Below are 13,247 nucleotides of genomic sequence, written 5' to 3'. Positions count from 1 at the left end.
GTTATTGTATTTTATTTATTTTATTTTATCATTTATAGTACCCATGTTGGGCTTTTAATTATAATTTTATACCGATATTTTATGATTTTCTTTTTGGCGGAGCGTAATTTTGTTGCATTTTGTTATATTTTTTTGGGTTGTTTTTCCGTGATTTGTTTTGCTGTATAGTTTTTCTTTTCTTTCTCGAACCCACGCCGTCAATATTCCGCAAATAAATAAATGAATTATCAAGCAAGCAAGGAAAAACATCAAGTAGCATTCGAAAACTTGAAGCAAAATTTTGTAAATTGCGTGACGTTAAAACATTACAAAAAAACGAGACGTTTAGAGTGCAAACAGATGCAAGTAACTCAGGTATTAGTGGAATCTTGTATCAAATAGATGCCAAAGGGCATCACTACATTATATCATTGATTAGTCGTTGTTTATCGAAGTCTGAACGTAACTATAGTACTACAGAAGAAGAGTTATTAGCTATAGTATACACAATTACTAAATTCCAAATATATTTGTACTGCAATCACTTTCAAATTATAACTGATCACAAAGTATTAATATTTCTACAAAGTACCCCATTTCTAAACTCTCGGTTAATGAGATGGAGTTTGTTATTACAGCAATACACATTTGACATGAAAGATTGTAAAAGAAGGGACAATCGAGTAGCTGATTTTTTCAGTAGAAATCATGAAGACCAACAAAATAATCTAAAACCAAACAAATTGTTAGTAGCATGTTAAAGTAATCACATTGGCCTAGATGTTGAGAATTTAATTAGTGTACACATAATCACAGCTATAGCAGTAGATTGCATTTTTCGAAAAGAAATGAGACAATTAGAACAACTCTAAGCTCAAGATGATTGGTTAAAAGCGATAATTGAATCACTGAAAGTCACTGGGGATAATATACTATTTTCTCTTAGCAGAACGATGAACCAGTGGCTTATTGGAGTACCAGCAAAATTAGGGTCATTGATCATAAGTACAATCCATGAAAAGCTAGGACACGCAGGAACACATAAAACAACACAACATATTCAAACCTATTTCAATTGGCAGAAAATGAGTAGCAGTATAAAGAAATATATTAGGGAATGTGACCTTTGACAACGTGTGAAACCAATATCTAATAGTATGGTATATATTATAAGGAGAGTATAAATTGGTATACGCGGAAAAATCGAATGACTTAGTCACAATAGATTTTTACGGACCGTTACCGCGATCTATCGGAGGCGTACAATATTTATTAGTAGCAATCGATGCTTTTTCAAGGTACGTAACTTTATATCCATTGAAGAGAGCTACAACACAAGCTAGTTGGAATAAAATCTTAAATCACTACATCATCAGTATTTAAAAACCTAAAGCTATTTTGTCAGACTACGGAACACAATTCACAGCTAACAAATGGAAAGTTAATTTGGAGAAAGAGGGCATGCAAGTGAAGTCTTCGTCAATCCGCTATCTCCAATCGAATCCAACGGAACGTGTTATGAGAGAAATAGGTCGATTATTCAGAACATTTTGCTCCAGTCAGCATACAGCATGGGCAAAACACGTCAAGACAATAGAACGGTTATTGAATATTACAACACATCATTCAACAACATTTACTCCATACGAGCTGCATTTTAATAAAAAGCCTCATGATAAAATTCAAGATTTAATAAAATTTCAGATGACAACATATGTAAACATTGAAACCAAACTAGCAGTAGCAAAAAATCAAATTCAAAAGAATTTGAACGACGCAAACGAAATCAGAAGGCGATTTGAACTGTGAAGTTAGGTTTAGGAGATCTAGTCTTATTGAAAGTTCCCTATCCATCTTCTGCAATCGATAAGGTGACTCACAAATTTTTTGAACTGTACCAAGGACCTTATAAAATAGAACGAGTAATAAACGAAAACGCTTATAGCCTGATAGACACAAAGCAAAATAATAAAATCATAGGAACATATAATCGTTGTAGTTTACGAAAGTACCATCAACCCGTGCACTAATAAATTGTTTTCATTGATATCACAAAAGCCATAATAAAATATAAATGTAAAATACTGCAATTCTTTCTACCTAGGGTAACGTTTGATTTTAAAATTTGTAAATGTTAACGGCATAGAATAAGTGTATTACGAAATGTATGAATGAATGTCAGCAACAATTTTGTGAAGATTGATGTATCGACGGTGGTATCAAGTGCACAAAATCATGTTAAAAAAAGAAAAAAAAAAAAAAAAAGAATTACCCACAAGGACTGAATGATTATAAGTGAAAGATAATTGAGTGAAATAGTTGTAGAGATAACTTGATAGGATAATTATTGGTTCGGTTAAAATGTTAATTTTGAATAGGGTTATTAATAAATAAGTTACCCATATCAAAATTGAAGGGGCGCAGTGTGACAGCTACAATAGCTCCGTATTGTGGGCAAGGCGTGGAAACATGTGCCTGTGTGTGTAAGTGTGTTTCGTGTATGAGTAGGTGAGGGTAAGTCAAAGGCATGATCCGGTACTCTGCGAGAAGACGTCAGGCGGACCGGTCAAATCCCTCGTAGCAGTATCATATTTTGTTTCATTTAATGTCTCGTTGGTTATTTATTTATTCATTGAATATAGCCAGTTGTATCTCAACAATAACCAGTTTATCATGGAGGATTCAATTATTATGCAGTTGACGAGAATTACAATTTCAAGTATAGTGTTTGAGCAAACATTGACATCGTTGGAAGACGCTCCAAAAACGTGGCAGTGAAGAAGTTTGGTCAAACATCCGATTAAGATCCATATTGTATCCCAAGGATCTCACCAGCTATCTCATCAAGAATACTGATCATCGAAGGCCGTTGCCGAGACCTACTCAGTAGTGTCACAAGGAGAGTTCTGCGTATAGATTCCTATTACCGACACTTACCGACATTATCCCCAGACTCAAACCCTTTCCCCGCGATGACGTCACAGTCCGCTGTACCGACCGAAGATCAAAATGGCGCTAGCTTTTTATCGATCGAAGGTTTGACCTTACCGACAGTGTTATCAGCCGAGGGTCAAAATCTTGCTGCTTTACCGACCGTTTTATCGACCGAAGGTCAAAATCACGCGACTTTACCATTGGTCTCGCTGTCATCCCCCCTACCGACGGTCGAGGTGTAGCGGAGACGCAAACCCTTCTGTTCCCAACGTACCCATCTCAGGAATGTTTCGGTTAACCTTGAGCGGCTTGCAGTCTGATATTCGACACCCTACATTCCTCAAATATCAGCTCCGAGAATGGTTTTCGATAACCCGATATCAACCACCTAACATTCGACAATTAATAGTTCCGAGAATGGCTAGGGTGAACCACCATATTTGACACCCTACATTCCACAATTAACAGTTCCGAGAATTGTTTTCGGTAACCCGATATCAACCACCTAACATTTGACAATTAATAGTTCCGAGAATGGCTAGGGTGAACCACCATATTTGACACCCTACATTCCACAATTAACAGTTCCGAGAATTGTTTTCGGTAACCCGATATCAACAACCTAACATTCGACAATTAATAGTTCCGAGAATGGCTGAGGTGAACCACGTGACATTCCGTTCCCACGATATCGAACCACGTGTCATTCTTATCAAAACTCCGAAGTCTGAAGTGATTTTAACCATGTGATATTCTTTTCCCCTCTCCACGAAATTTCAAAACGCAAGTGGGGGAGCAGTGTTATAAAAGTTGGAACCGCAAAGGTCAGCGTCAGTTTGAAGCTGTTCTTCATGAAAAGTACTCCGTAACAACAACAACGTGAATTCAAGAAGCGTCTACAACTTTTAATCAAGAATATCGAAGAAGTAAAACAACTCCTAAAAATCAGATCTGAACTGCATCAACTCACAAGAAGATTTGAAGCAATACGACTCAACAGTAACCATCATCATGGACTTCACAAAATTGAATGAAATCGCACGCTTGGAGACTTTCTTGCCATTGAAAAAGCTGGCAGACCTTGACGAATACTACGAGTACGGAGTAAGCAGTGTTTGTCGAGTGAATACGAAGTTCGGCGACAAAGTAGTTGCAGACTTGGAGGATTCCTTTACCATTTTTCTTCCAAACCGGTTGAATAAAGCCCTCCAAGAAGACGAAGAGCTGTTCCAGAAGGTGACCACAGCCAGTAAGGATGCACGATTGCGCATACGCTACCTTGGTGGACCGTATGGCCAACTTGAATTTATTTATGTATGATCTACACATCACGTATATCCACTACCTTGTAAAAGTCATGCGTTCAATAAAAAAATAAATGAAATTATTATGAGTTTATCATTTAGCGTAAAACCTTCCTCCTCCTGATAATGATATTAGTATGGGAGAAATTATACTCTAAACAGCGAAAGGTGAGGTATCAAATTAATGCATAAATATTTTAAAAAAAGCTTTATTGAAATTACTTTATAACGTTAGTACAATAATTTTATTCAACAGTATCGTAACCAGGATGATATTTCCGCTAGGAATGCGGGATCGTTCTTGTAGATGCTTCTGCGCAGTAGCACAAATCGCTCACCGTCGCAATCCGTACAACATGGTGATTCAGTAACCAATTTTGGAGTAACATGACGTTTCGAGCTGCACAGTTTGCGTTGGGTATTGTGTGCTCGTCACATCGTACATGTACAGCTGAAGTTTTTTGAATGGTTTGAAGCGATGGACAGCCTAAGTCCAGCAAATCGATGATTTGAACTTTGGGGACAATTTTAAGCAGCCAATCTCGTTTTTCTTCTCCCTTCACGTACACCCTGCGTGCTTTGCTCAGCTCGTATTCAATTGTCCATTCCACTTTCTCGAACGGTATATTTCCACAGCTCCAAGGTAGACCGTGAAAATTTCGTTGCAACCATGAATTTTGGCTTTTATATTTGACGTGTAGACAGTCCCATTCGTAAGGTGGCTTGAAGAGAAACGTCGATGGAGGTGCTTCCGAGTAGATTGAAATTACAGCCAATTCTTTCAACGTGAAGGTGTTGTCGCAAGGTCTACGGAAGCCTTGTATGTCAACGATGAGCTCCATTTTTCAACTGTGAGAGGTGGTGGGAATTAGACAGCTTTTATACCAACTTTTTCACCCCTCCACTGAGTGGGTTGTATTCAACGATTCGATCGTGAACAATCAAGCAGTACGCCGATGTTTCAGCGGGAAAGTTGGCTTTAGCTTCAAATTCAAGGCGGATGTCAACGGGTCCGTACTTCAAGGATTCGTTTTGTTTTGAACAGTCAATAACGAATAAGGGAGCCTTCTGAAGAAATTCACTCCTTGTCAGCAACGGCTCGGGGTTTTTGTCGTAGTAGGTAGCTTGGAAGTTTGCGTACATCTCGTACAAGAGTGCGTACAGATTACGACTCATGTTTAGGTTCAGGTTACCGTACGGATAAGATTGTGAGTTTAAAAACAGCTTGACGTCCGTGACATTGCAATGATCGAAATGACTTGCGTTTTTGCCGATCTTGTTCTTTCGACTTGTTTGGAAGGCCAAAATTACATATCGACGTTTTTCAAGCTGAGTGGAAGTTTTCACAGTCCAAACGTGTTTCGATGTAGTGAGAAGTAAAGGATATTCGTACAATTCCCAACTGCGGAAGCTCATCGAAATAGGCGGGTCTTTCTCAACGAAATTCAGCAGGTCAACTTTTCTCTGATCCGCAAGTTTCAAATACGGTACGAGCCATTCCACTGTATTGATCACGATTTTGTATTCCTCCTCTTGACTCTGCACAATCGCGTTTACATCAGTTTTGGATCTCGTTAAAATCAACTTGTGTTTGGCATTGACAACGATCTTGCGGTAGTCTTCAGCGAAACCCAGTATCGTGCTGAGCGGTATCAATACGTCAAAATTACCCTCGGCAACGGTTAATTATTTCTTCTCTTCCACGTCAAGCCATCCTGCGTTCTCCATTAGCCAACTCTGACCAGGGTTCAGAGAAACGTAACCCTTAATTAGACTTGTCAAGCCAACATTCTTGCTTCTGTCGATCTCAACCGCATTAATTTCGTAGCGAATTTCTTCAAATAAATGACAGATGGCGTTGTTTACGAACTGCGTGTTTACAGTCGCTGTTCCATCAGCTTTTAAGAGTCGTCCGTGGATATGGACCAAACTTTTGCCGGGTAATATGCATAAATCCTGATGCTGAACGGTGATTCGAATTTCATTGCTGTTGTTGAAAGTTGACGAGGCGTAAGGTTTGTGAGCGTGGATTTCGTAATGCGCAATGGATTAGTCGAAGATGACCGGTGTTTGAATGTTTAAGATTTCTTCTTCCATGGTACGTAGCAGACGACGAAACAGCAAAATCGGATTCTTATTTGCCGGAATTTCCTTTTCCAAAAGGTGTCAGTTTCAAGCCCAGAGCTATCAGGAACTCTACGTTCCGAGGTGTTAACGGTTCGTGAATCGATCGATGACTGACTTGATCGGGACATGTCGACTTACTGATATACCTATTCTTTGGATGTCTGTTATAAACGATACCCATCGTTTATTGCGATTTGATGTGTAGTCTCACAGTTATAACTTTACCACGAAAATTAACCAAGTCTCCGTCTTGATCCACTAACCGAAGCTGACCGTGATCTATGGTCCTGACGGTGATCGGAAGGTAAATGACGTGCGACGGTACTTCCACGATCTTATATCCTGGTGGGACGGTTGGAAAAAATTCGTGAATAGTGTGTACTTTACGTCCATTGACATAGGCACCCGTTGTAATGCTGCACTCAACTCGCAACGCGTTGACCTTGAGTATAGTTACAGGCACGTCTGATTCGTGAGTTCTATCAGCCTCCAATACACGTGGTGTGAATCCCAAAAGTTGAGCAATGGAATAGTTCGGTTCAAAGTTTAGACTGCGGTTGCATGTGATTTCGCTGCGTAATGTGTTATTGTTGGGCTTAATGTCGAGCCTGATGTTTGTATTTCTTAGCACGTTTTGAAGATACTTCTCTATGTCTTCGATCTCGTAGCTGACGGTAGGTATAGTGATCACTCTATCAGCCACGTAAATTTTATTGTGACCAACATCAACGTTGGGGATTGAATTAAAGGTCAAAAATTCTACCAAACCAAGAGCATAACTTTTATCACAAGCAAGTTCATTCGGAGGAAAATATTGCGCTTCGAGAATCGAAGAGGTTCCCGAAATTGTTAACGTTAGTGAATCATCCATGGTTGCGAGTGATGGACTGGCTGTGTTGAATTATGCACCATACTTATATAGCTCACCGCTCAAAAATTTCAAGCACAAATGTCCGCATTCAAATGTATCATAATCCTGGTACCTTTCATGATTGTATTCAACGCTACCAATACCGAGATATTTGATGAGGTCCAAGGGTGGTTGAAGGTTACCGAAACTGTCAAAGTAATCGATGTTACTGTCACGTTTCTTGTACGCAACCCAGTGTGTTCCCGGACCCTCTTTGTCGTCAAGGTTGACTATAGCTGACTCGTTTTTTCGTGGACCGTTTTTGGGCATTTCGTTCCGCATAAAAACACCGCGGAAATACGGTATCTTGAAGATTTTTGCATATTTCAACAAGTCCCAATCGGTCAACGCTCGACGTGGTAGCTTTGCATCTAGTTTTTTGGAAGATGGAGACCGAGACCCGTTTGATACGGTTTCAAATGAAGTCCTTTACCCGAAGCGATAGCTTCCATAGTTTTGTTGTGCCGTTTGCTCTCTTCCAGTTCTCGTTTAGCAGCGCTCGCATCGTTCACAGCTTTTGCTATACCTGCCGCACCACCAGCTATCGCGCCTGTGGCACTAAGTCCAGCGAAAATAGGAATCAAGAATGGTAGAAATCCACCAACTTTTGAAGGTACCGGTAGAACGCGCGGTGTTCGCACTTTACATTTACCACCTGCTTTTTGAACAGCGATTTCAGCCCCCTTGAGCGCAGACTCGATAGCTACTTTTGCATCGTTGCTCGGAATCATAGATCGTTTCGCAGCATTCATAATTTTTCTTAAGGTCACGTTTTTCGGTTTTCGAATTCCCATTCCTAGTTTCGATTTCACTTTCATTGTATTAGCTACCGCCCAAGCCGCTGCTTTCTCGCTCAAATTGGCGTCCGGTGCGAAGACCCGTTTCCACGCTTTTCCAGCCAATCCCCAATGTAGCTGGCTTGTTTCAATTCTTGAATAGAATCTTTAACAAATATAATGTTCAATTCGTTGGAAAAAACACACATGACATATCGGCACTCTTTGATTCCGGCAAAGATGTGCTACCTTCGGATAAACGTTCTTGCGTTGTGTACAAGATTCCTTGCAAACAATGTAACAAGGTTTATATCGGCCAAACTAGCAGGCATCTGCATACACGTGTGAGTGAACACAAACGCAATATACACGACAGCGAAGACAACTACACAGCCTTAACCAAACATATGGTGGATTTTGATAATGCCTTCGATTATGATCACACTTCTGTTTTAGATAATGAACCTGTCTATTACAAGAGTTTATTATTCGAAATGTGTAATATTGTTTCACATGCAAATTCTGTTAACCTTAGGCATGATATAGAACATCTCAGTACTATTTATACTTCTGCATTGCTAGGCTGATAACTCTTCGGTACCGACTGTGTTGTCTTGCTCTGTTATTATCTTCTCACTCTCGTTCTATGTATGTTTCCTATTAGTATCTACTTTAATGACAGGCTGTTTCTTCTATCATGTAACTTGTGTATCTATTTCTAAGTGATTCGTTGTCTTTTATCTACCTCTGTTTAACTTTCTCTTCCTGCTCGCATGTTGAACGATTGATCACATATTGATTGAGATCTTACTTAAAAAAGATTGTTCTCAACGATGCAAGTCTGGGAGCTACGTATAGCAAACTCCTTTTTATCATGGGTAATTGCCCACTTCACTGTGAATTGTTGTTAAGTCCCTTTTTGTATTCTGTATAAAATTCATATTGTATGGGCTTCCGTCGCATCTTTATAAGGTACGCTATTGTATAGGTTATATTACCACATGTTATCTTGGATCTTAATATTTCTATCTATTTCATCCTGTTCACATTTAATTTATTTTTTTATTTTTATTTTTTCTTGTGACAGATGTTGTCAATAAATTATTCGTCCTGAGGAGGGCCCTCACTCGGGCCGAAACGTCAATTTAATTGTTGCTGTTCATTTGACCTTCATATCCACGATCATATTATTCATCATCATCGAGGTCAAGAAACTATTCATCATCATTATTCCGTTAATGTCGTAAGTCAATACGCCGTGTCTCCAAAACGGCTTCATTGGAATGCGATAAAAAGAATTTTGAAATATGTCAAGGGTGCATCGACCCATGGAATTTTGTTCTCAAGTCGATGTGAACATTTGAGACTGAATGCTTATAGCGACGCGCATTTTTCTGGCGACAAGAAAACGAGAAAATCAACTACCGGTTTTGTAATCCAAGTTGCGACCGCGCCAATAGTATAGGGGTCGTTGATACAAAAAACAGTAGCTTTATCGACAATGGAATCTGAGTACATTGCCGCAAGCCAAACGTGCAAAGAGCTCATATGGTTGAATAGATTGATAAGCGAGCAAGTCACATGTAAAATGCAAGTTCCTATTACGTACGTAGATAACCAAAGTGCGATAAAATTTATAAGAAACTCGCAGGTAACCAAATATTCGAAGCACATCGAGGTACGTTATCATTTTGTTAGAGATCATTACGAGAAAGAAGGTTTCGAGCTAGAATATGTGAGCACAAACGAGCAAGTGGCTGACGTATTCACAAACCACTTGGCAAATCAGCATTTGCATATCTCCGAGAAAAATTAGATCTAATCAGCAAAGATATCGTACCTGGCATGTCAGTCCAAAGTGGGAGTGTTGAGAATTAACCTTAAGCCCAGGTTGGACGGACATGGCTATAGAGCGCGCCACCAACCAAAAGAGTCTAATGTAAGACGTTTCGCTTATATAGATATAATCGGTTTTCTGTACTGTACTTCCGCTTCAGCCCTCGTGCACAACTGTTTTGCCAGAGATCCAACAAAATATATTATTTCTCATTTGTAAACCTACACTTGATCCCGCAAATCCTGCATCGAATAAGTAAAAATAACAACACTTATCCCATTTCATTATTAGTATAAATTGGCCTCAACTATTTAAACAACTCTCACAAGGACCTGTATAGGACTAAGTAACAACGTACCCACATATTACCGGCTTATCGCAAGGTAGATCTTTTCTTACTTTAATTTTTATTCATTGTCGTTGTGTTGTAGCAAGCGTGGTACGCCTTGATTATTTATCATCATAAACTACCACCCCTTAGCTTATGTCGCATCCCTACGTAACTCAGCGAATCAGACTCAACCTGCAACATTCCTTTGAGAACGTAACAGTAGCATAAAAGGAAAAAAAAATACCAGTGAAACTAGCGGTGTAAATCAGAAAACTGATAGGAGACTCATTTTCGAGTAAACCACCTGAGTTAAATTTCGCAACTGTAAAAAAATTTGTAGAATATTTTTCTGTTTGAAATATAGTTTTTTCACTGATATTTTTCTAAGTCACTTTTGAAAACGAAGATTGCTTGAACCATTTTGTGGTTCAAGCATACGAAATATCCAAACTTGCACGCACAGACACACACTCCCGAAAACTCCCAAGATTCATTCGCTAGTACTGGTAATTTGAGTTTAAACCAATGACTAATTATAGGTCACTACGTATTTTCGGTCGGGGACTAGCAAAGATGGAAAAAACAGAGTTTAATTCGAGATGACCGTTCCGGTACTATTCAAATATTGAAATTGGTTTACGTGATTGTCGAGTACACCTTGTAACACGGCGATTAGACCGCGTTGTGTGACCTCCGACATCCCTGTTTCTATTGAAAAGGCAGCAAGGCAATCGGTATGGTCACTTATGTAATTTTAAGTTATATTACTAATTTCTCTCGATTTTGTCTTCCCTTTTTCCCACCTGTCCTGAGCTATCCTAAGCACTAAAGGCGGAGAAAGGAGGGAAATCATGCAGCTATCGACGTCCATACATCGAGGGTACTTCGGCGATGAAACCACCCTGGCAGGTGGCTCAACGCCTCGCAGCTAGTACCTGTGCCTCCCCCGCACACGTTCCTGAGAGCTACGAGGCTGCCGCCTTCACCACCATCACCCGCAGAGCCAATAAGAGCCAAGAATCGACGAGTAAACCAGCTCGCATACCCGACATGCCCGTCTATCACTACCTTCGTCGGCGTGTTCCGATACACATAAAATCGGCCAAGCTAATTCTGCGGGATGTCTATGGCCAGAGATGCTGAGTCAACCTCGGTAACTTCAAAGAGCCCTCTACCGGCTCGGTACCGCCTGAATCTATCGCCCACGCAATGTCGAAGGGGTTAGGCACGGCGAACACTGCGTGTGCTGCGAGGCTTGCCAGGAATCATGCCCAGGAGGTGATGCCTATCGTACCTTCTAAGAAGTTTGGCGGATGACGCCGCTGCAACGACGACGCTGCGCGGAGGGACCCCCGAACTCCATACTTCTGCATCTCGAGCGATCTCGATTGGACGTGTTCTCTTGCCTTGGCTGCCTTTGGTTTTTGTGCGAATTCCTTTAAACTTCCGTTACCCTTTTTTTTGTTGTTTTGTGTATTTGTGAGCCAGTATATTTTATTAATTGCCAGGACTTTTTATTTTTCTCCATAAGTGGGAATAGTTCCTGACTGCTAAAGTGAGCGAGCTTTTGTTACCGCTCGAACCCCCGAGACGCATTAGCTTACCTATTATCTTTGATGACCGTTTGGGTCGTATCTTCCCGTATCTCGTTTTTTCGTGTGGCTTATCAATTTTATTAATGACCATTTCGACGAGCCTGACTCATATTTTGTGTCCCTAATTTTGTTCCCGAATTTCTGTTAATTTTCTCGCACATGGACCCCTATCCCCGCGTCCGCGTGGCGACGGCGTCATTATCTATTTCTCATGCTTTAGGGTAGTTGTTTTTGAATATGGTTTTGGCTATCGTTTTCGTATGATTAATTATTGTATCTGATCGCGTTGCGTTGCGTGCTACCGTGAGTCAAAAATTATATCTAGAGTCATTATGCAACGGTCGTAAATTATTGCGCAATAGCGTCGGTTGCGGCCATCTTTGTGGCGTCTCCGTTTGAATCGTCCCCGCGCTGACTTCACGTTGCCACGTGACGCTGCATTCGAGATATCGACTCGTTGCAGTAGATCAAAGCCGTGCTATGCCCGTGCGCTCCCCGAGTGCGTTGACTGAGGATATGTAAAGACTGATAGCCTTATGGGACTTTTCGTAATCAAATATGGACGAGAAAAATTCATCGTCAAGCGGCGCCCTCTGCGTCTACCCCTGCACACGCAACTCAAGTCGGCAGGCAGGTCGGTCGGCAAAACCGACCAGAACTGATGTTACCATCGCGCACCGCGTGTACCTAGGTAATGCAGAGTCGAATATTACTATGCCTATGGAATGGCGAACGGGAACGGACTGAAATTTAAATATAACCTCGTATGGACGTCGCATGTTCTTTATCTATGCAAATTCATTTGAGCCAATGACAATCTAATTCCATCGGGTCGATAAAAATAATATTATCCAAGTAGATGCATAATAAACTGTGGCAAAACACCCTCCCCGCAGTCGTGTGGCGAATCCACGAAAGCGAAAAGGGGCACAAATCAGGCCTAAACACCTAATTCAAAGTGTGCGCCGGCGTTCCACGACCCGCCGGCACGAAGCTTTATCCACCATCCTTCTTCTGGGCGCTAGGTCGAGTGCGATGTTACCTACCCAGCCTCGAACCAAACTGGGAGATACCGGCTAACCCCCGGAGACCTTCGGCCCGAGGGTCGTGTGTCCGCGGACTGAAGCACGGCTACCGTAGCGAGATTTTGTGATAATCTTAAGGATGTCGGGTACAGGAGAGGGCCATCAGATTATTATGGGATGCAACTGATATTGGATAAAAAATGACATTTATTACTTGCGTACTTTATCCACCTCCACAACTATCTGGCTCGAAGGCACTCGCATACTTTCACACTTCACACACAAAGGGGGACTCTTGGCTTACGCGTGACGTTGAGTATCACGATACTTGACTGACCGCCGGTCAGAGGTGGCTCGCAGGCCTGGCTCTCTCCCGGGCCTCTGGCCCTTCAGGGGAACGCGACCCGAAAATGAACGTTGAAGCGCTTC

At 41.0% G+C, this 13,247-nt stretch overlaps 1 protein-coding gene across 1 annotated transcript in view; it reads right to left on the bottom strand.

Moving 5' to 3' along the window:
- The window catches only part of LOC124416179 (coiled-coil domain-containing protein 142), a 320,435-nt gene that overhangs the window by 60,851 nt on the left and 246,337 nt on the right, over positions 1-13,247 (bottom strand). The gene's annotated exons all lie outside the window — the stretch shown is intronic.

This window comes from Diprion similis, chromosome 2, assembly GCF_021155765.1.
Source record: "Diprion similis isolate iyDipSimi1 chromosome 2, iyDipSimi1.1, whole genome shotgun sequence".
Taxonomy (NCBI): Eukaryota; Metazoa; Arthropoda; class Insecta; order Hymenoptera; family Diprionidae; genus Diprion; species Diprion similis.
This window is presented reverse-complemented; position numbering and strand designations above follow the sequence as displayed.